Genomic DNA, 25,577 nt, shown 5'->3' with positions numbered 1-25,577 from the left:
GTACAACCACAGTCTGACACTGTTGACAACTAGGAGCTGCCCAGTACAACCACAGTCTGACGCTGTTGACCACTAGGAGCTGCCCAGTACAACCACAGTCTGACACTGTTGACCACTAGGAGCTGCCCAGTACAACCACAGTCTGACACTGTTGACCACTATGAGCTGCCCAGTACAACCACAGTCTGACACTGTTGACCACTAGGAGCTGCCCAGTACAACCACAGTCTGACACTGTTGACCACTAGGAGCTGCCCAGTACAACCACAGGCTGACACTGTTGACCATTAGGAGCTGCCCAGTACAACCACAGTCTGACACTGTTGACCACTAGGAGCTGTTCAGTACAACCACAGTCTGACACTGTTGACAACTAGGAGCTGTTCAGTACAACCACAGTCTGACACTGTTGACCACTAGGAGCTGCCCAGTACAACCACAGTCTGACACTGTTGACCACTAGGAGCTTCCCAGTACAACCACAGTCTGACACTGTTTACAACTAGGAGCTGCCCAGTACAACCACAGTCTGACACTGTTGACCACTAGGAGCTGCCCAGTACAACCACAGTCTGACACTGTTTACAACTAGGAGCTGCCCAGTACAACCACAGTCTGACACTGTTTACAACTAGGAGCTGCCCAGTACAACCACAGTCTGACACTGTTGACCACTAGGAGCTGTACCAGTAGAACCACAGTCTCACACTGTTGGCCACTGAGCAGCTCCAATGGAGCAGTAGAGGGTTAAGTGCCATGCTCAAGGTCACTTCAGCGGTCGGTATTGAGGGACAACATATTATGCATTCACTTCCCTGCCCCATCTTCTTCCTGCCAGTGCGGGGGGGATCGAACCGGCGACCTTCTGTGTCACAAGCCCGCTTCTCTAACCTCTAACCGCTGCCCCCCCCCAGTATAAGCATACCGCCTGTGTGTGCGTGTGCATGTCTGTAGTACGTATGTCTGTCTGCCTGTGTGTTCCCTGTCACTGTGTGTGTTCTTTGTTTGTAGTTTAGGCGTTTTTCGATTCTCTGGAGTGACTTGCAATCATCGGCGGCGGCGGCAGTGGAAGAGGACAGTATTTGTCACTTCCATAATCACAGGCGTGAGGCGTCCCAGCGAGAAAGGGTCAAACAACAACCACGGGAGGACAGACGATGTCTCCATCTCACTGGGATATATGGGGATGAAATCCCATTAGTCTGTAAAGTAGAAAACAATCCTCTCCCTCAGCCTCAGCCTCCTTCGGTGTGACCTTGGGAAGCAATGGAAATCAATACAGCTGCAACACGTACACACACACACACGCGCGCACACACACACACACACACACACACACACACACACACACACACACACACACACACCCGCACATGCACAAACGATACATTTATTCCAATTTTCGATCTCCATCCCCCCTTTTCTCTTTCCATCCATCTCTCTCTCCTTCCATCTCTCCCTCATCTCTCCCTCCACCTCCATTCATCTCTCTATCTCCCCCTCCTTCTCTCTATCCCTTCATCTCTCCACCTCTCCCTCTCTCTCTCATTTCATCACTCTATCTCGCTCTCCCTTCATCTTTCTATCTCTCCCTCCGTCTCTCTCTCCCTTCATCTCTCTATCTCTCCCTTCATCTCTCTATCTCTCCCTCCATATCTCTCTCATGTAATCTCTCTATCGCTCCCTCCATCTCTCTCTCCTTTCATCCCTATCTCTCCCTCCATCTCGCCCTACCTCTCTATATCCATCCATCTCTCTCTGCCCCTCTCCCTTCATCCTTATCTGTCTCTCTTCACCTCTCTCTGCTCCTGTCTTTCTCTTTTTTAATTATCTCACTCTACCCTCTCCATCTACTCTGCTTCACACTCTCCACCTCTCCTTCTCTCCGTCCATCTCCATCTATATATCTCTCTCTCTCTGAGTTGCATCCATCACAGTCACACTGGCTGCCATGTTAATGGTCTCTGAATACACACTAACGCAAAGACACACACATGCTCGCGCACACACACACACAAAATACACTCAGATCTATACACATACACACACACACACACACACACACACATAGTGCACACACAAAACACACTCATCCACACACACACACACACACACACACACACACACACACACACACACACACACACACACACACACACACACACACACACACACACACACACACACACACACACACACACACACACACACACACACACACACACACACACACACACTATTGGGTCTGTGGCTTGCCAGCCCTCTCCCCAGGGAGATAGATCACTATCCTAAACAGTTTAAATCACTGTTTGTCCTCTAAGAAAAGGTGTGTGTGTCTGTGCGGTGTGTCTGTGTATGTGTGTGCATGTGTGCATGTGTGTGTGTGTGTGCAGTGCATGTACTTGAGTATGTGTTTGTATGTGTGTGAGAAGTAGAGAGATAGAGACAGAGAGCAAGACAGAGATAGGGGGAGATAGAGAGACATGGGGAGACAAAGAGCAAGACAAAAAGAGAGAGGAGGAGAAAAAGAGAGGGCGGATATAGGATGAAGGAGGCAGAAGGGGATGCAGAGAGAAGGAGATAAGATAAGATATTCCTTATTGATCCATTTGAAATACGGGCATCATAGCAGCATGGAAGAGGGGGGAGGGGAGGTACAGGTATGGGCACGGTAACAGAAGAAATACAGTAAATATAGGCAATACAATTTAATCTGAATATAAAATATGAGAAAATGAAACAGTATGAACAAAGGTGCAGATGAAGGTCTGTAATAATATGTTATAGTCCATGCAGGTTTGTAACTCTCCTGACGCCAGTCATTTCTGTCCGGACTGTGTTCATCTTGTCTCACTTATTCCGAGCAGCGTGAGATTATAGTTCCTCATCACTGCTGCTACTTGAAATGTCTTACCCGTCTCATACATGGTTCTCACGTTCCACGTACCGATATGGGCAGCCCTGGACGAAAGAAGGGTGATCGGCCGTGTGGCTTCCAGAGACTTCTGGCTTTAACCACATGGTGTCATAGACCTTCTTATCGAAGACCCTTCTCTTCCCTGGGCCAAGGTGTTGATGTCTTGTTTATCTCTTGTTGGCGTTTCTGTAACAATATAGTGTTTTACGGGGTGGGGATGTTAGCCCCTCGCCCAACCCCCTGGAGGGCTTTTGGAGTTGGCTTGTTAGTCCTCTTCCCACGCCTATTGTCTTCCAGGTGATGGATTGCAGCCTCATACCACGTGAGGCCAGACAGGCTGAGGGTTGTGTACAAGCTGTCTCGGCATGTCAAGCCCAACCAACTCCTGCTACTGTGTATTGAAAGCTGCACTAGGTGAGCTAACCCTACCAGCAATGCAAGACAGCTCAGGAGAGTTACTGCTGTACTCCGGACACGAAGAGGACAATGCCTCCCACACCCAAGGAGTAGCACTGATGCTATCTAAAACAGCACAGACAGCGCTCATAGGATGGGAAGCCCATGGTCCAAGGATCATCACTGCATCCTTTCGAACCAAGAAGAAGAGGATCAATATGAACATCATACAGTGCTACGCTCCTACCAATGACAGCGAGGAAGCAGACAAAGACCAGTTCTACAACAGACTGCAGTCCATTATAGAAAAGCACCCAGAGGGAGACGTCACAATCCTGATGGGAGACCTTAATGCCAAGATCGGAAGTGACAACTGCTCTGCGCATCATCGTGGAGCAGTCGATAGAGTGGAACTCGCCCCTGTACATAAACTTTGTGGACTATGAGAAAGCCTTTGACAGCCTAGACAGAGAGACCCTCTGGAAGCTTCTCCGACATTACGGGGTGCCGACCAAGATTGTTTCCATCATCAGGAACTCCTATGAGGGACTGACATGCAAGGTGGTCCACGGAGGGCAGCTCACAGAAGCATTCCAAATGAGGACTGGGGTCAGACAAGGTTGTCTGCTCTCGCCCTTCCTCTTCCTGCTGGCCATTGACTGGATAATGAAGACCTCCACAGCACAGAGAAGGTACAGGATTCAGTGGACACCTTGGACGCAACTGGACGATTTGGCACTACTGTCGCACACCCAACAACAGATGCAGGAGAAGACCAACAACGTGGCATCCACTTCCGCGCAAGTGGGACTCAACATCCACAAAGGCAAGAATAAGATCCTCAAGACCAATGCAGCAAACAACACCAACACAATCATGCTGGATGGCGAGGCTTTGGAAGAAGTTGAACCTTTACCTACCTTGGCAGTGTTATTGACAAGCAGGGCGGCACAGATGCTGACATTAGAGCATGAATAAGGAAAGCACGTACAGCATTCGTGCAATTACGGAACATCTGGAGCTCAAAAGAACTGACTTCCAATACCAAAGTCAGATTCTTTAACACCAACGTCAAGGCAGTCCTACTATACGGAACAGAGACGTGGAGAACTACAGCTGCAACCATCAGGAAAGTGCAGGTCTTCATTAACAGCTGCCTGCGGAAGATCATCCACATCCGATGGCCAGACACCATCAGCAACTGCGAACTCTGGCAGAGAACAAACCAGCTGCCTGCTGAAGAAGAAATTAAGAAACGCAGATGGCGCTGGATAGGCCACACCCTGTGAAAGCCTGCAAGTACCATCACCAGACAAGCCCTAACATGGAACCCGCAGGGCAAGCGGAAAAGGGGCCGCCCGAGAAACACCTGGCGCAGAGACCTGGAGGCAGACACTAAGACCATGAAGATGACCTGGAACCAACTGGAGATAACAGCTCAAGACAGAGATGCTTGGAGATCACTTGTTGACGGCCTATGCCCCAGAAGGGGTAGCAGGCGTAAGTAAAGTAAGCCATGCAGGTTTAGGTGGTTCAGAATCAGACACACTTAGTGGTTAACCTGCCATATTTTCAGAAAATCCGCCTAAAAGTACATACCCAAGTAAATGGAAGATTGCTCCACTTCTACAAGGCCCATTTGCATGTTCTTGGTATCTAGGGACATCTATGGACCTCAGACATATCTCACAGAAAGGTAGATAAACAATATACGTTGTATTTTATGGCAATAAGGTTGAGGTTTGTTCGAGCCGTGAGATATAATCATTCACGTCAATATTTCTAAGAAAAAATGGTTGGACTTCCATTGTCTGCGGCTGGTGTGAGTGTAGTTTTATGAAATGTAGACTTCCGAAACTATTTCATGACGGCTTCCTGTCCTCGCGTCTAAATCCTCAGATTTTTATAAGCTCATATTTAGCTAATAACACTTATAAATCATTGCTAAACAGACGTAGTGATGAGAATATACACTTTGACTGCTGTTTTGATAGCGTTAGGGTCTTTACTCTTGGCTACATTTGAAAAACAAACACAACATCAATAAGGACTGTATTGATCTATTTGTGACGTGAAATAAATCTTGGCCCGCTTAAGAGTTAAGGGTCAGACTTTCCAAATAGTTCTTTGGATCCTAATGGCCACTGACATGAAGGACTGGCCGAGGCGGTTAGTGGAGTGTCGGGTAGGTATGAATCTGTGGCTGAATGTGCTCCTCAACCTGGCTTGCTCCTCAAAGAGGTGGTGGGAGGGGTTCTCCAAGATAGCGGCCAGCTTCCTTCTCATCCTCCTCTCTGCCACCACCTCTAGTTTGACCAGCTCAACTCCCACCACAGAGATAGCCTTCCTCACTAGGTCGCATACAACAGCGAAGAAGAGGACACTGGCCACTACAGACATGGTAATAACTGCAGCAGTCTATTGCACACATGAGTCCTGAGTCTCCTCAGGCAGAACAACCTGATCTGTCCCTTTCTATAGGGGGCCTTGTAGGTCTCCACCATCTCACATGGTGATGGGAGTTGGGGGCCTCTTCTTGCATCTCTGGAAGTCCACCACAAGCTCCTTGGTCTTGCTGACATAGAGTTAGAGGTGGTTGCTGTTGCTCTACCTTACAAAGCTCTCCACCAAGGCTCTGTTTTGCCTGGTCATGCATGTCACATTATGGGTGAGGTTCGTCAGGGTTTTGAAGTACCCGTTGATGAGGATGAATGCGTCCGGGTGTTTTGTTTGAAGTCCCATGACTCCCGTGGGGTGGATGATGTCAACTCTCCTGCGACATCAACAGTAAACAACCAGCTGGTTGTTGAGAGCACAGTAGATAATATGGCCTCAGACTTAGAGCCAATAGTTTAATGTCGGGGGGAACAGATGTGTTCTTTATGTGACCAGGATGACACCAGCTGGAATTAACAACGACAGCAAGGCCTCCGCCTCTCTTTGCTTATCCCTGTCAGCGCGCACCACTGTGAAGCCCTCTTGTTCAATAATGCTATCCATAATAATGTTATCCACTCAGCCATGACTCCGTGAAGCACAGTAAATTGGCCTCCTTGTATTCCCGTTGGTTGTTCACCAGGGCTGAGAGCTCGTCCGTCTTGTTGGCCATAGCGATCGCACGTTCCCCATAACGACAGAGGGCTTAAGTCTCCCGTTATCCGTTCTCCTCCCCCTCACGTTCATGCCAGGCCAGCTTTTGTTCCCCGTCTGTGGATCCTAATGTCGGCCGGTGTAGTTTCCTCTGTGGCCTTGCAATCTAGGAGCATCTCGAGTACAGGGAGAAAGAGGATGACAGAGAGAAAGGCGGGAGAGAGAGATAACCAGGGGGAGAGAGAGAGATAGAGAAAGAGAGAGATAGAGACAAAGAGAGATGGGGAGAGAGAGAATCGGAGAGGAGAAGGGAGAAAGAGGAGGACAGAGAGAAAGGGGGGAGAGAGAGATAACCAGGGGGAGAGAGAGAGAGAGAGAGAGAGAGAGATAGAGAGAGAGAGAGAGAGAGAGAGAGAGAGAGAGAGAGAGAGAGAGAGAGAGATAGAGACAAAGAGAGATGGGGAGAGAGAGAATCGGAGAGGAGAAGGGAGAAAGAGGAGGACAGAGAGAAAGGGGGGAGAGAGAGATATCAAGGGGGAGAGAGAGAGAGAGAGAGATAAAGAGAGAGATGGAGACAAAGAGAGATGGGGAGAGAGAGAATCGGAGAGGAGAAGAGAGAAAGAGGAGGATAGAGAGTGAAAGAGCACAGATCTGTCCTTTAAGATGAGCAGTTGAATCATCTAATCTAGTCACAACTTTGTTTGTGGTCCCTGTTGGACGTAAGCAGGCCTTTTACCAGCTTAAAGTAGATCTACACCCATTTAGAGAATTCAAACATGTTTTATTCATTAGAAGACAGTCCAGAAATATTCCTTTGGCATGGTTACAGGCACTTGGAAGAAAGTGCAAGGCCTTGCAATCCACCAGCTTATTTAGGATCACAGTCCAAGTCAAAACATGTAGGTTGCAGTTCAGTGATCATTATATTACCACGAGAAATGTCTATTATATTAGATGAGTTAGATGCTTGGGTTGTAGTGCATATGTGTGTGTGCGTGTGCGTGTGTGTGTGTGTGTGTGTGTGTGTGTGTGTGTGTGTGTGTGTGTGTGTGTGTGCGTGCGTGCGTGCGTGCGTGCGTGCGTGCGTGCGTGCGTGCGTGCGTGCGTGCGTGCGTGCGTGCGTGTGTGTGTGTGTGTGTGTGTGTGTGTGTGTGTGTGTGTGTCTCCGCCAGCTAGTGTATATAATATACTACACCTGGGACAAGCAGACCTGAAATCAACTCTCATCTGTATTACTGTGTGTGTGTGTGTGTGTGTGTGTGTGTGTGTGTGTGTGTGTGTGTGTGTGTGTGTGTGTGTGTGTGTGTGTGTGTGTGTGTGTGTGTGTGTGTGTGTGTGTGTGTGTGTTTGTTTGTGTATGCACATGATTGAATTATTGCAGTGTTCTATGTGTGTGTATAACATTGTATGGATATGTGTGTGTATAACATTGTGTGGATATGTGTGTATAACATTGTGTGGATATGTGTGTATAACATTGTGTGGATATGTGTGTCTATAACATTGTGTGGATATGTGTGTCTATAACATTGTGGGGATATGTGTGTGTATAACATGGTGGGGATATGTGTGTGTATAACATTGTGTGGATATGTGTGTATATATCATTGTGTGGATATGTGTGTGTGTGTATAACATTGTGTGGATATGTGTGTATATATCATTGTGTGGATATGTGTGTGTGTATATAATTGTGTGGATATGTGTGTATATATCAATGTGTGGATATGTGTGTGCATAACATTGTGTTTATGTTTACCAGTGGTGGAAAGTAACCAAGTATTTTTACTCAAGTACTGTACTCAAGTACAATTTTGTGCTATTTTCATTTTAGGGAACTTTATAGTTTTACTCCACTACATTTCAAGGGAAATATTGCACTTTTTACTCTACTACATTTATCTGAACCCATCAGTTATGAGTTACTTTGAAGAAAATGATTTTGCATATAAAACACAATATATACAACATTTTAAATGTATGAAGATTATATACTTTCACATTTGAAGCCTGTCAACTTCAAGAGGATGTAATCAGAGCAGCATAACTGGACCACATACCACTTTAACACAACCTTTAATCAGAGCAGCGTAAGTGGACCACATACCACTTTAACACAACCTATAGAGGTCAATGGATACACAAACATCATGTAGATTGTGTACTTAAGTATATTCAATAGAAAATACTTCTCTACTTTTACTGAAGTCGAATTTGAATGGAGGACTTTTACGTTTACCAGAGTACTAATTTATCTGAGTATTTCGACTTTTACTTAAGTAAAGGAACTGTGTACTTCTTCCACCACTGACGTTTACACATTGAAAGATTGTGTTTTTGAACATGCTTTTTTGTTTTTGATAGTGCGTGTGTGTGTGTGTGTGTGTGTGTGTGTGTGTGTGTGTGTGTGTGTGTGTGTGTGTGTGTGTGTGTGTGTGTGTGTGTGTGTGTGTGTGTGTATGTGTGTGTGTCAATAGGTACTTGCGAGGACATACTATGCTCCGCCAACCTTCATTGTGAGGTCAAATCCACTTGCGAGGACTTTTTCCTGGTCCCCACAAATAATATACTTTAGATGACTTTAAAATGATCTTTAAGTCCCTAATATACATTTTTTAGACTAGGTCCTCACACTGGTATAATTGTTGATTTCACCCGACTCTACAGCATTCCTACAGGACACACTCGAGTACTGCAGGGGGAAATATGCGTTTGGCGCAGATGTGTGTGAGGACCATTGAAGACTATTTTTGATTGGTTGGTCTGAGAGGGGATTGTTTTGATTGGCTGCTCGTGGCCTGTCACTCATCTGCTACCTACGTGACCTCACGTGGTCTGAGAGGGGATTTTTTTATTGGCTGCTCATGACCCAACGTGCATTCTGGGGCTACGTGACCTCACGTGGTCTGAGAGGGGATTTTTTTATTGGCTGCTCATGACCTAACGTGCATTCTGGGTAGTGTAGTACAGTACTAGCATATAATAATTTTACTATTATACAACGAGGGCGCCTAATAGCACTGCTATTTTATGCAATGACACTATTGCATAGATTATGCAAAGTAATGTTTGGCTGAACATCATAATCAAAATCGTAAAGGAGAATGAACGCTAGCTAGCAGGCTAGCAAGCTAAAACGCTAGCTAGCAGGCTAGCAGCAGCTGGGCAATCCAAAACGAAGGAGAATGAATGAATGAAAACTTTATTAACAGATTGCAGAATGGGTACAATACAGTACGGCTCAATACACACAATTGTTAATGGGATGCAGACCAGAGAAAGACATTTGTCTTGTTTACAATAGTCATAACAGTTTGTTATTCATTTAGATAATTATAAGATAAGATATTCCTTTATTGATCCCCTTGAGGAAATTCAGGCATCATAGCAGCATGGGGAGGGGGGAGTTTGGTTGATTGATTGAACATTTTATTAACAGATTGCAGAATGGGTACAATACAGTACAGCTCAATACACACAATTGTTAAGGGGATGCAGACCAGAGAAAGACTTTCGTCTTGTTTACATCAGGGTCCCCCATTTTCAATTCATCAAAACACAACACAATGTGTTAGGACCATTGCTATTTTTATTGTACATAAATGATACACAGGGACACTGCAATTCGAAACTGGCCCCTGTAAATGTCCCCCACCCAACCACCTCCAATGTACAGTGTTTGCAACACCGTTGCTTTGTCGATGTTGTGGTGCAGTAGACTCTATAGGTCCTACAGGCTATCACTAACAACATGAGTTAGCCCTGGCTAGTGCTGTAATGTAGACTATATAGCTCCTACAGGCTAACACTAACAACATGAGTTAGCCCTGGCTAGCGCCGTAATGTATTGTAGACTATAGCTCCTACAGGCTACCACTAACAACATGAGTTAACCCTGGCTAGCGCTGTAATGTAGACTATAGCTCCTACAGGCTACCACTAACAACATGAGTTAACCCTGGCTAGCGCTGTAATGTAGACCATAGCTCCTACAGGCTACCACTAACAACATGAGTTAGCCCTGGCTAGCGCTGTAATGTAGACTATAGCTCCTACAGGCTACCACTAACAACATGAGTTAGCCCTGGCTAGCGCTGTAATGTAGACCATAGCTCCTACAGGCTACCACTAACAACATGAGTTAGCCCTGGCTAGCGCTGTAATGTAGACTATAGCTCCTACAGGCTACCACTAACAACATGAGTTAGCCCTGGCTAGCGCTGTAATGTAGACTATAGCTCCTACAGGCTACCACTAACAACATGAGTTAACCCTGGCTAGCGCTGTAATGTAGACCATAGCTCCTACAGGCTACCACTAACAACATGAGTTAACCCTGGCTAGCGCTGTAATGTAGACCATAGCTCCTACAGGCTGAATTGATTGATTGATTGAAAATTTTATTAACAGATTGCAGAATGGGTACAATACAGTACAGCTCAATACACACAATTGTTAAAGGGGAACTCCAACATTTTGGGAAATTAGCTTATTTAACATGTTCCCTGGAGTTAGACAAGAAGATACATACCTTTTTTGTCTCTGTGCGTGCATTTTAGCTTTGGGAATAGACGCTCCGTTAGCATAGCTTAGCATCATCACTGGAAGTGGGGGAGATCCGGAGCCTTACAGTGCCTTACAGTGTATTGCAAGGTCTGACATTGACCAAATTTGATATGCATGACCTTGGTGGGCTCTAGGTCAACTCCTGAAAAGGGGGTCAATGTCAGACCTTGCAATCAAAAGTTAGGGGGCGCACTGAAATTATGGCAAGGGTTATTAGCCCCCTAACTTTTGATTGCAAAGTCTGACATTGTCCCCCTTTTCAGGAGTTGACCTAGAGCCCACCAAGGTCATGCATATCAAGTCTGGTCAATGTCAGACCTTGCAATACACTGTAAGGCACTGTAAGGCTCCGGATCTCCCCCACTTCCAGTGATGAAGCTATGCTAACGGAGCGTCTATTCCCAAAGCTAAAATGCATGCACAGAGACAAAAAAGGTATGTATCTTCTTGTCTAACTCCAGGGAAGATGTTAAATAAGCTAATTTCCCAAAATGTTGGAGTTCCCCTTTAAGGGGATGCAGACCAGAGAAAGACTTTCGTCTTGTTTACATCAGGGTCCCCCATTTTCAATTCATCAGGACATGTATGACATACATGACATACAGATAGTCAGTACTGCTACATTTATACATTTATGACATACCAGATTTGCAAATACAGTACTGTTTGTGATACAAAAGGAGTCAAGAAAAGGGAGTATATACATTTGACGTAGAAACTGTACATTGGAGGGGGTTGGGTGGGGTTGTGTGGGGGGGGGGGGTTGGGTACATTGGGATATTGACAACCATACTGGGTAATTTACATTGGAGGTGGTTGGGGGGGGGGGGGGGGGGAGAGAAACACTGTATAAACAAGCAAAACTGTACATTGGGGGGGGGGGGGGAGACACTGTACAAACAAGCAAAATTGTACATTGGACTATTGACAAAACCATACTAGGTAAATGACTGTACATTGGAGGGGGTTGGGTTAGGACATTTACAGGGGCCAGTTTTGAATTGCAGTCTCCCGTAGGTGTCCCTTGAGAGTGGTTTTGAAAGTGGGTAGTGATCCACATTCCTTTACAGCTTTGGGTAGGGCGTTCCACATTGATGTGGCATAATTGCGAAACGTGTTTAGTCCCTTATTTGAGCCGAATCTGGGTTTAACATGATTTGTGGAGCTCCCTCTGGTGTTGTGATCGTGGTATTCACTGACCTTTGGGAAGTATTTTGACATGTACATGGGTACCTTGGTCGTGTAGTGTATCTTGTAGACCAGGCCCATTGCAAGTTGCTGTACTCTGTCGTCTACTCTAAGCCATCCTAGGTTGTCAAAGTGGGCAGGGGTGAGGTGGGTTCTAGGAGTAAGGTCAAGCAGCACTAACAACATGAGTTAACCCTGGCTAGCGCTGTAATGTAGACTATAGCTCCTACAGGCTACCACTAACAACATGAGTTAACCCTGGCTAGCGCTGTAATGTAGACCATAGCTCCTACAGGCTGAATTGATTGATTGATTGAAAACTTTATTAACAGATTGCAGAATGGGTACAATACAGTACAGCTCAATACACACAATTGTTAAAGGGGAACTCCAACATTTTGGGAAATTAGCTTATTTAACATGTTCCCTGGAGTTAGACAAGAAGATACATACCTTTTTTGTCTCTGTGCGTGCATTTTAGCTTTGGGAATAGACGCTCCGTTAGCATAGCTTAGCATCATCACTGGAAGTGGGGGAGATCCGGAGCCTTACAGTGCCTTACAGTGTATTGCAAGGTCTGACATTGACCAAATTTGATATGCATGACCTTGGTGGGCTCTAGGTCAACTCCTGAAAAGGGGGTCAATGTCAGACCTTGCAATCAAAAGTTAGGGGGCGCACTGAAATTATGGCAAGGGTTATTAGCCCCCTAACTTTTGATTGCAAAGTCTGACATTGTCCCCCTTTTCAGGAGTTGACCTAGAGCCCACCAAGGTCATGCATATCAAGTCTGGTCAATGTCAGACCTTGCAATACACTGTAAGGCTCCGGATCTCCCCCACTTCCAGTGATGAAGCTATGCTAACGGAGCGTCTATTCCCAAAGCTAAAATGCATACACAGAGACAAAAAAGGTATGTATCTTCTTGTCTAACTCCAGGGAAGATGTTAAATAAGCTAATTTCCCAAAATGTTGGAGTTCCCCTTTAAGGGGATGCAGACCAGAGAAAGACTTTCGTCTTGTTTACATCAGGGTCCCCCATTTTCAATTCATCAGGACATGTATGACATACATGACATACAGATAGTCAGTACTGCTACATTTATACATTTATGACATACCAGATTTGCAAATACAGTACTGTTTGTGATACAAAAGGAGTCAAGAAAAGGGAGTATATACATTTGACGTAGAAACTGTACATTGGAGGGGGTTGGGTGGGGTTGTGTGGGGGGGGGGGGGGGGGGGTTGGGGTACATTGGGATATTGACAACCATACTGGGTAATTTACATTGGAGGTGGTTGGGGGGGGGAGAGAAACACTGTATAAACAAGCAAAACTGTACATTGGGGGGGGGGGGGGGGTACAATACAGTACAGCTCAATACACACAATTGTTAATGGGATGCAGACCAGAGAAAGACATTTGTCTTGTTTACAATAGTCATAATTAACAGTTTGTTATTCATTTAGATAATTATAAGATAAGATATTCCTTTATTGATACAGCAACTTGCAATGGGCCTGTCTACAAGATACACTATACGACCGGGGTGCCCATGTACATGTCAAAATACTTCCCAAAGGTCAGTGAATACCACAACCACTACACCAGAGGAAGCTCAACAAATCATGTTAAACCCAGATTCGGCTCAAACAAGGGACTAAACACGTTCCGCAATTATGCCACAACAATGTGGAACGCCCTACCCAAAGCTGTAAAGGAATGTGAATCCCTGCCCACATTCAAAACCGCCCTTAAAGAGCACCTACGGGAGGCTGCAATTCGAAACTGGCCACCGTAAATGCCCAAAACCCCCACCACCTCCTAATAGACAGTCTCCTCCCCACCGCATGTATATATTCCCTCCCCGCCGTATGTATATTTCCCTCCCACCCACCCACCCCCTCCTAATGTACAGTCCCCTCCCCATCATATGTATATACTCTGTCAGGATCTAGGGGTAACAGTACTGTATATTTGAATACCGCCTATGTCACAAATGTATCAGTACTAAATACCTATATGTCCCTATGCCATAAATGTCATGTATGTTGTGTATGTCATAAATGTCTATATGAATTGAAAATGGGGGACCCTGATGGAAACAAGACAAACGTCTTTCTCAGGTCTGCATCCCCTTAACAATTGTATGTATTGAGCCGTACTGTATTGTACCCATTCTGCAATCTGTTAAATAAAGTTTTCATTCATTCATTCATTCATCCCCTTGAGGAAATTCAGGCATCATAGCAGCATGGGGGAGGGGGGAGTTTGGTTGATTGATTGAACATTTTATTAACAGATTGCAGAATGGGTACAATACAGTACAGCTCAATACACACAATTGTTAAGGGGATGCAGACCAGAGAAAGACTTTCGTCTTGTTTACATCAGGGTCCCCCATTTTAAATTCATCAAAACACAACACAATGTTTTAGGACCATTGCTATTTTTATTGTACATAAATGATACACAGGGAGATTGCAATTCGAAACTGGCCCCTGTAAATGTCCTAACACAAACCCATGTACAGTAAATTACCAAGTATGGTCTTGTCAATATTCCAATGTACAGTTTTGTTTGTACAGTTGTACAGTGTCCCCCACCCACCCCTCCTCTTTTGACAAGATGTGTGATATTTAATGTGGGAAGTGCCTCATTTGCATATATACACATAAAATTCAGGAAACTAATATATATATATAGTAATATATTGTTTCTTAGTTTATATGTACATAACAGTGAAAGTCTCACATTAATAATATTTTCAATCAATCAATCAATCAATCAATCAATCAATCAATCAGTCTCTCAGACTGAGATCAGAAAATGAACTGTGTGTATTCTTGCAGCCCCCTCCCCCACAAGCGAGTGTAACATTGCAGTGTGGGGGAGGGGTGATGGTTGCCTCGTTTGTCAGCTCTGAAATCAGCATTAACCCATTACACCTGGGATGTATATTATAAAAACATTTGTGTATGTATGCAGGCTGTATAATGCATTATTAGCAGGCGTTTTAGGTGTAAATGGGTTAATATAATTAATAATATAGATTTATAAAACAAAGCATTAATAAATATTTTATATTTTATGTAGGTAATTAAAAATACCTGTACACTATCGCTTTAAGTAAAATGCTCTACGTGTTTACGGCTACACTCCACAATCACCTTGGTGAAGAACACTTGCTACTAATCTGATGAGAAGGACTTACATGTAAGTATTGCATACTGAATTTAAAGAAACTTGAAACTATTGCATACAGCCAGCTTGTGCATGTTTGTAACTCCCTCCCGGGCCACATTTTGAGGTATTATCGTATCGTCTTCTCCAGAGAGACACTTTTCTCTCCGAAGGCTACCTGGCTGCTTGTATCTTAGCTAGCTAGCTACCTAGCTTAGCACAATTAATGTAATGAAGCATGCATGAAAGCTAACAGGCACTGTCCGCTTCCATTCATTGTGCTAAGCTAGGTAGCTAGCTAGCTAATACATGCAGCCAATTAGCCTTCTACCCGGAGAACAGGAGACTAATGTGGGTAGGTACATTGATGATATAATTAATATTCTTCTGGTTGTCGGTTCAGGGCTTGATATTAACTTAGTCGTGGCTTCGTGGCTCAGATACTGGTCCGAAATGTGTGTGTGTGTGTGTTTGTGTTTTATATATAGCCTTAGCTTAGCACAATGAATGGAAGCGGACATGATCGGTTAGCCTAGGCAGAGGTGTTAGTTGGACAATGCCTAGGCTAACCGGTCATGTCCGCTTCCATTCATTGTGCTAAGCTAAGGCTAACATCCAGCCAGATAGCTTTCTACTGAACGCACAGAGAGGAAACTGGTATATATCTTATTGTCTCTCAGCTAATTTCTCAAAATGTAGGCCCATTAAAAACAAGTAGGATCTATGGCTAACAAACAGTACTGTATATTTGCATATCGTATGTCACAAATGTAACATTACTATATACCTGATAGATTGATTGAAAACTTTATTAACAGATTGCAGAATGGGTACAATACAGTACAACTCAATACACACAATTGTTAAGGGGATGCAGACCAGAGAAAGACTTTCATCTTGTTTACATCAGGGTCCCCCATTTTCAATTAATCAGGACATATATGACATACATGACATGCAGATAGACAGTACTGCTACATATATACATTTATGACATACCAGATTTGTAAATACAGTACTGTTTGTGATACAAAAATAGTCCAGAAAAAAAGAGTATATACATTATTTGTACATTGTAGGAGGTTGGGTAGGTGGGGTGGTTTTTTTGGAAAATCAATGGAGTGGGGTGTCTAAAATATGTGTTTTCTTGTGGGGAATTCAAATATGGGATTATTTTTCTAATCGGATAACTCCTACCTACATTGTTTTGGATTTCAAAATGGCCGATTTGACCATTTTTCACCCCTTGGCCATACATGGATGCCAACATGAATCTGAAGGAAATCCTAACATGCAAGGTGTCTAAATGATGTGTTTCATAATGGGGAATTCAAATATGAGGTAATTTTTGGGATAGGATAAATATAACCTGCATAATTTTGGATTTCAAAATGGCTGATTTTACCATTTGAACCCATTTTGTATTACAAATTTGCAAAGATAAAAAATATATGGGAAATCATTTATGACAAAGCCATCAAATTTATTAACAAGTGAACTGTATATAACTGGATACAACTCCAAAGATCAATAATAATAATACTAACAATAATAAATTGTATTTGTAATGCACACAAGGATTTAGGATTTCCTTCAGATACATGTTGGCATCCATGTATGGCCAAGGGGTGAAAAATGGTCAAATCGGCCATTTTGAAATCCAAAACAATGTAGGTAGGAGTTATCCGATTAGAAAAATAATCCCATATTTGTATTCCCCACAAAAAAACACATTTTAGACACCCCACTCGATTGACTTTCCAAAAAAAAAAGTATGGCCCGCCCGGGGTGGGGTTGGGTGGGTGGGGGGGGCTTGATGTCTGCTTGCTTGTACCTAATATGTTGTATTATAGTATGTGTGCTGGACATATCACTAATGTATGAATCATAAATATTGTATCATTTTATAAATAAGATGTTTACCAACTATGACTGTATGACTATTATTCTTTGCAGATTACACAATGCCGAGAAGAATTGACCCGAAAAAAGATGCTGCATCGCATGCTGTGTTTAAAACTGACAAGGTTACCTGTTTACATGTCAAGTACATACACCCAGACAAAGGTAAGAAGAATTGATGTTGTGGTTTCCTTAAAGGAAAACTCCAACATTTTGGGAAATTAGCTTATTTAACATCTTCCCTGGAGTTAAACAAGAAGATACATACCTTTTTTGTCTCTGTGCGTGCATTTAGCTTAGGGAACAGTCGCTCCGTTAGCGTAGCTTAGCTCCATCACTGGAAGTGGGGGGGGGACAATAGCCTGACGTTCCCTTACAGTGTGTGGGTCATTGACGGATAAGACTTTTCAATAGGCCAATTTTAAAATACAAAAAATAAGGATATATTTGGCCATTTTTCAAACATTTGGAATGTAGTGTATACATGCATTTATGCAAAAAAAACTAATTAAGAGATTTTAATGTTTTTAAAGTTGAATTAATAGGACATGGCCTTAAAGTGGAAATGAAGCAGTGAGCAATGTGATCCTAGTTTGTTTGTTGTGTACCTTGTGTAAGACAGGGTTCTATAATCAAATGTGAAATCTATCTTATTTGTCTGAAAAATCAAATATAATATCCCTGTTTTCAACATGGGCGCCGCCATTTTGTTGCTGACGTCATGGCTGACGTCATACCGCTGGTTGGGTGTATACACTCTGGTTAGCTGCCTATAGTGAATGGGTCAGTCAGCAAATAAAATGTTGCCTACAAAACAACGGGACCACGGTGGTTCTGTTTGTATTGCTCCTGGCTGTTCAAACTAATTTTACCATGTGAGAGAGAGGAAAGTTGGTTAATTTCCACAAACTACCAGTGAAAAAAACAGTTGTTGACATGTTGGCTCGGGCTGGCTGCACTCAGGCGGCGCGACCAGCCTGTTGGACAGGGAAGGAGGATCTGCAGAGAACACTTCATTGCCTCGGATTATGTTGTTGGGGTGGGATGTTTGTCCAGAAGACCACTAATCAGCTGAAGCCGGACGCGGTTCCCTCGGTCTTCGACAGACAGACCGGCATTAGCTCTCGGGAGCGATCGCTAGCTAGTTGGCACCAGCCGGGGACCGGCGTTAGCTCTCGGGAGCGATGGCTAGCTAGTTAGCACCAGCCGGCGACCGGCGTTAGCAACCGGAGCGTCGCGGAGCATTCAGCCTGCTGGCTACCTAGACCCACTTCAACCAGCGTCGCGGAGCATTCAGCCTGCTGGCTACACAGCTTGTCGGTGTGCTGGAGCCTCTGCAAGCTAACGGTAGCTGGCTACACAGCTTGTCGGTGTGCTGGAGCCTCTGCAAGCTAACGGTAGCTGGCTACACAGCTTGTCGGTGTGCTGGAGCCTCTGCAAGCTAACGGTAGCTGGCTCCAGGCTCCAGCACACCGACAAGCTGTGTAGCCAGCAGGCTGAATGCTCCGCGACGCTGGTTGAAGTGGGTCTAGGTAGCCAGCAGGCTGAATGCTCCGCGACGCTCCGGTTGCTAACGCCGGTCGCCGGCTGGTGCTAACTAGCTAGCCATCGCTCCCGAGAGCTAACGCCGGTCCCCGGCTGGTGCCAACTAGCTAGCCATCGCTCCCGAGAGCTAACGCCGGTCCCCGGCTGGTGCCAACTAGCTAGCGATCGCTCCCGAGAGCTAACGCCGGTCTGTCTGTCGAAGACCGAGGGAACCGCGTCCGGCTTCAGCTGATTAGTGGTCTTCTGGACAAACCTTCCACCCCCAACAACATAATCCGAGGCAATGAAGTGTTCTCTGCAGATCTTCATTCCCTGTCCAACAGGCTGATCACGCCGCCTGAGTGCAGCCAGCCCGAGCCAACATGTCAACAACACTGTTTTTTTCACTGGTAGTTTGTGGAAATTAACCAACTTTCCTCTCTCTCACATGGTAAAATTAGTTTGAACAGCCAGGAGCAATACAAACAGAACCACCGCGGTCCCGTTGTTTTGTAGGCAACATTTTATTTACTGACTGACCCATTCACTATAGGCAGCTAACCAGCAGTGTATAAACCCAACCAGTGGCATGACGTCAGCAACAAAATGGCCGCGCCCATAATGCTAAATGCTTCAGAAATGTACACAACAAATAGTTTTTTCTTAGAAACTGCTTATTTTTATAACGTGACTTCTTCTGTGGCTTATCTAAATACTAATGTGATGCTATGAATATGTATTTATCGCACTGCTTCATTTCCACTTTAATAAAAGTCATTTGGGGCGACCGTAATTTATCTCAAAATTAATATATTTCCTTAACATTACTGTACCTACTATAACCCACATACTGTAGTTTATACTGTACCTACTATAACCCACATACTGTAGTGTATACTGTACCTACTACAACCTGCATACTGCAGTTTATACTGTACCTACTATAACCCACATACTGTAGTTTATACTGTACCTACTATAACCCACATACTGGAGTTTATACTGTACCTACTACAACCTGCATAATGTAGTTTATACTGTACCTACTACACACATACTGTAGTTTATACTGTACCTACTACACACATACTGTAGTGTATACTGTACCTACTACACACATACTGTAGTTTATACTGTACCTACTACAACCCACATACTGTAGTGTATACTGTACCTACTACACACATACTGAGGTTTATACTGTACCTACTACACACATACTGTAGTTTATACTGTACCTACTACACACATACTGTAGTGTATACTGTACCTACTACACACATACTGTAGTGTATACTGTACCTACTACACACATACTGTAGTTTATACTGTACCTACTACACACATACTGTAGTTAATACTGTACCTACTACACACATACTGTAGTTTATACTGTATCTACTACACACATACTGTAGTTTATACTGTACCTACTGTACCTACTACACACATACTGTAGTTTATACTGTACCTACTACACACATACTGTAGTTTATACTGTACCTACTACACACATACTGTAGTTTATACTGTACCTACTACACACATAATGTAGTGTATACTGTACCTACTACACACATACTGAGGTTTATACTGTACCTACTACACACATACTGTAGTTTATACTGTACCTACTACACACATACTGTAGTTTATACTGTACCTACTACACACATAATGTAGTGTATACTGTACATACTACACACATACTGTAGTGTATACTGTACCTACTACACACATACTGTAGTTTATACTGTACCTACTACACACATACTGAGGTTTATACTGTACCTACTACACACATACTGTAGTTTATACTGTACCTACTACACACATACTGTAGTTTATACTGTACCTACTACACACATACTGTAGTTTATACTGTACCTACTACACACATACTGTAGTGTATACTGTACCTACTACACACATACTGTAGTTTATACTGTACCTACTACACACATAATGTAGTGTATACTGTACCTACTACACATACTGTAGTGTATACTGTACCTACTACACACATACTGTAGTTTATACTGTACCTACTACACATATACTGTAGTGTATACTGTACCTACTACACACATACTGTAGTGTATACTGTACCTACTACACACATACTGTAGTGTATACTGTACCTACTACACACATACTGTAGTTTATACTGTACCTACTACACACATACTGTAGTGTATACTGTACCTACTACACACATACTGAGGTGTATACTGTACCTACTACACACATACTGTACCTACTACACACATACTGTAGTTTATACTGTACCTACTACACATATACTGTAGTGTATACTGTACCTACTACACACATACTGTAGTGTATACTGTACCTACTACACACATACTGTAGTGTATACTGTACCTACTACACACATACTGTAGTTTATACTGTACCTACTACACACATACTGTAGTGTATACTGTACCTACTACACACATACTGAGGTGTATACTGTACCTACTACACACATACTGTACCTACTACACACATACTGTAGTTTATACTGTACCTACTACAACCCACATACTGTAGTTTATACTGTACCTACTACACACATACTGTAGTTTATACTGTACATACTACACACATACTGTAGTGTATACTGTACCTACTACACACATACTGTAGTGTATACTGTACCTACTACACACATACTGTAGTGTATACTGTACCTACTACACACATACTGTAGTGTATACTGTACCTACTACACACATACTGTAGTTTATACTGTACCTACTACACACATACTGTAGTGTATACTGTACCTACTACACACATACTGAGGTGTATACTGTACCTACTACACACATACTGTACCTACTACACACATACTGTAGTTTATACTGTACCTACTACACACATACTGTAGTTTATACTGTACCTACTGTACCTACTACACACATACTGTAGTTTATACTGTACCTACTACACACATACTGTAGTTTATACTGTACCTACTACACACATACTGTAGTTTATACTGTACCTACTACACACATAATGTAGTGTATACTGTACCTACTACACACATACTGAGGTTTATACTGTACCTACTACACACATACTGTACCTACTACACACATACTGTAGTTTATACTGTACCTACTACACATATACTGTAGTGTATACTGTACCTACTACACACATACTGTAGTGTATACTGTACCTACTACACACATACTGTAGTGTATACTGTACCTACTACACACATACTGTAGTTTATACTGTACCTACTACACACATACTGTAGTGTATACTGTACCTACTACACACATACTGAGGTGTATACTGTACCTACTACACACATACTGTACCTACTACACACATACTGTAGTTTATACTGTACCTACTACACATATACTGTAGTGTATACTGTACCTACTACACACATACTGTAGTGTATACTGTACCTACTACACACATACTGTAGTGTATACTGTACCTACTACACACATACTGTAGTTTATACTGTACCTACTACACACATACTGTAGTGTATACTGTACCTACTACACACATACTGAGGTGTATACTGTACCTACTACACACATACTGTACCTACTACACACATACTGTAGTTTATACTGTACCTACTACAACCCACATACTGTAGTTTATACTGTACCTACTACACACATACTGTAGTTTATACTGTACATACTACACACATACTGTAGTGTATACTGTACCTACTACACACATACTGTAGTGTATACTATACCTACTACACACATACTGTAGTGTATACTGTACCTACTACACACATACTGTAGTGTATACTGTACCTACTACACACATACTGTAGTTTATACTGTACCTACTACACACATACTGTAGTGTATACTGTACCTACTACACACATACTGAGGTGTATACTGTACCTACTACACACATACTGTACCTACTACACACATACTGTAGTTTATACTGTACCTACTACACACATACTGTAGTTTATACTGTACCTACTGTACCTACTACACACATACTGTAGTTTATACTGTACCTACTACACACATACTGTAGTTTATACTGTACCTACTACACACATACTGTAGTTTATACTGTACCTACTACACACATAATGTAGTGTATACTGTACCTACTACACACATACTGAGGTTTATACTGTACCTACTACACACATACTGTACCTACTACACACATACTGTAGTTTATACTGTACCTACTACACATATACTGTAGTGTATACTGTACCTACTACACACATACTGTAGTGTATACTGTACCTACTACACACATACTGTAGTGTATACTGTACCTACTACACACATACTGTAGTTTATACTGTACCTACTACACACATACTGTAGTGTATACTGTACCTACTACACACATACTGAGGTGTATACTGTACCTACTACACACATACTGTACCTACTACACACATACTGTAGTTTATACTGTACCTACTACAACCCACATACTGTAGTTTATACTGTACCTACTACACACATACTGTAGTTTATACTGTACATACTACACACATACTGTAGTGTATACTGTACCTACTACACACATACTGTAGTTTATACTGTACCTACTACACACATACTGAGGTTTATACTGTACCTACTACACACATACTGTAGTTTATACTGTACCTACTACACACATACTGTAGTTTATACTGTACCTACTACACACATACTGTAGTTTATACTGTACCTACTACACACATACTGTAGTGTATACTGTACCTACTACACACATACTGTAGTTTATACTGTACCTACTACACACATAATGTAGTGTATACTGTACCTACTACACATACTGTAGTGTATACTGTACCTACTACACACATACTGTAGTTTATACTGTACCTACTACACATATACTGTAGTGTATACTGTACCTACTACACACATACTGTAGTGTATACTGTACCTACTACACACATACTGTAGTGTATACTGTACCTACTACACACATACTGTAGTTTATACTGTACCTACTACACACATACTGTAGTGTATACTGTACCTACTACACACATACTGAGGTGTATACTGTACCTACTACACACATACTGTACCTACTACACACATACTGTAGTTTATACTGTACCTACTACACATATACTGTAGTGTATACTGTACCTACTACACACATACTGTAGTGTATACTGTACCTACTACACACATACTGTAGTGTATACTGTACCTACTACACACATACTGTAGTTTATACTGTACCTACTACACACATACTGTAGTGTATACTGTACCTACTACACACATACTGAGGTGTATACTGTACCTACTACACACATACTGTACCTACTACACACATACTGTAGTTTATACTGTACCTACTACAACCCACATACTGTAGTTTATACTGTACCTACTACACACATACTGTAGTTTATACTGTACATACTACACACATACTGTAGTGTATACTGTACCTACTACACACATACTGTAGTGTATACTGTACCTACTACACACATACTGTAGTGTATACTGTACCTACTACACACATACTGTAGTGTATACTGTACCTACTACACACATACTGTAGTTTATACTGTACCTACTACACACATACTGTAGTGTATACTGTACCTACTACACACATACTGAGGTGTATACTGTACCTACTACACACATACTGTACCTACTACACACATACTGTAGTTTATACTGTACCTACTACACACATACTGTAGTTTATACTGTACCTACTGTACCTACTACACACATACTGTAGTTTATACTGTACCTACTACACACATACTGTAGTTTATACTGTACCTACTACACACATACTGTAGTTTATACTGTACCTACTACACACATAATGTAGTGTATACTGTACCTACTACACACATACTGAGGTTTATACTGTACCTACTACACACATACTGTAGTTTATACTGTACCTACTACACATATACTGTAGTTTATACTGTACCTACTACACACATACTGTAGTGTATACTGTACCTACTACACACATACTGTAGTGTATACTGTACCTACTACACACATACTGTAGTTTATACTGTACCTACTACACACATACTGTAGTTTATACTGTACCTACTACACACATACTGTAGTTTATACTGTACCTACTACACACATACTGTAGTGTATACTGTACCTACTACACACATACTGTAGTTTATACTGTACCTACTACACACATACTGTAGTGTATACTGTACCTACTACACACATACTGTAGTTTATACTGTACCTACTACACACATAATGTAGTGTATACTGTACCTACTACACATACTGTAGTGTATACTGTACCTACTACACACATACTGTAGTTTATACTGTACCTACTACACATATACTGTAGTGTATACTGTACCTACTACACACATACTGTAGTGTATACTGTACCTACTACACACATACTGTAGTGTATACTGTACCTACTACACACATACTGTAGTTTATACTGTACCTACTACACACATACTGTAGTGTATACTGTACCTACTACACACATACTGAGGTGTATACTGTACCTACTACACACATACTGTACCTACTACACACATACTGTAGTTTATACTGTACCTACTACACATATACTGTAGTGTATACTGTACCTACTACACACATACTGTAGTGTATACTGTACCTACTACACACATACTGTAGTGTATACTGTACCTACTACACACATACTGTAGTTTATACTGTACCTACTACACACATACTGTAGTGTATACTGTACCTACTACACACATACTGAGGTGTATACTGTACCTACTACACACATACTGTA

The sequence above is a fragment of the Notolepis coatsorum genome (genome assembly GCF_963971535.1).
Source record: "Notolepis coatsorum genome assembly, chromosome: 16".
Classification (NCBI taxonomy): Eukaryota; Metazoa; Chordata; class Actinopteri; order Aulopiformes; family Paralepididae; genus Notolepis; species Notolepis coatsorum.
The sequence above is the reverse complement of the archived record's forward strand: the minus strand, read 5'-3'. Positions refer to the sequence as shown.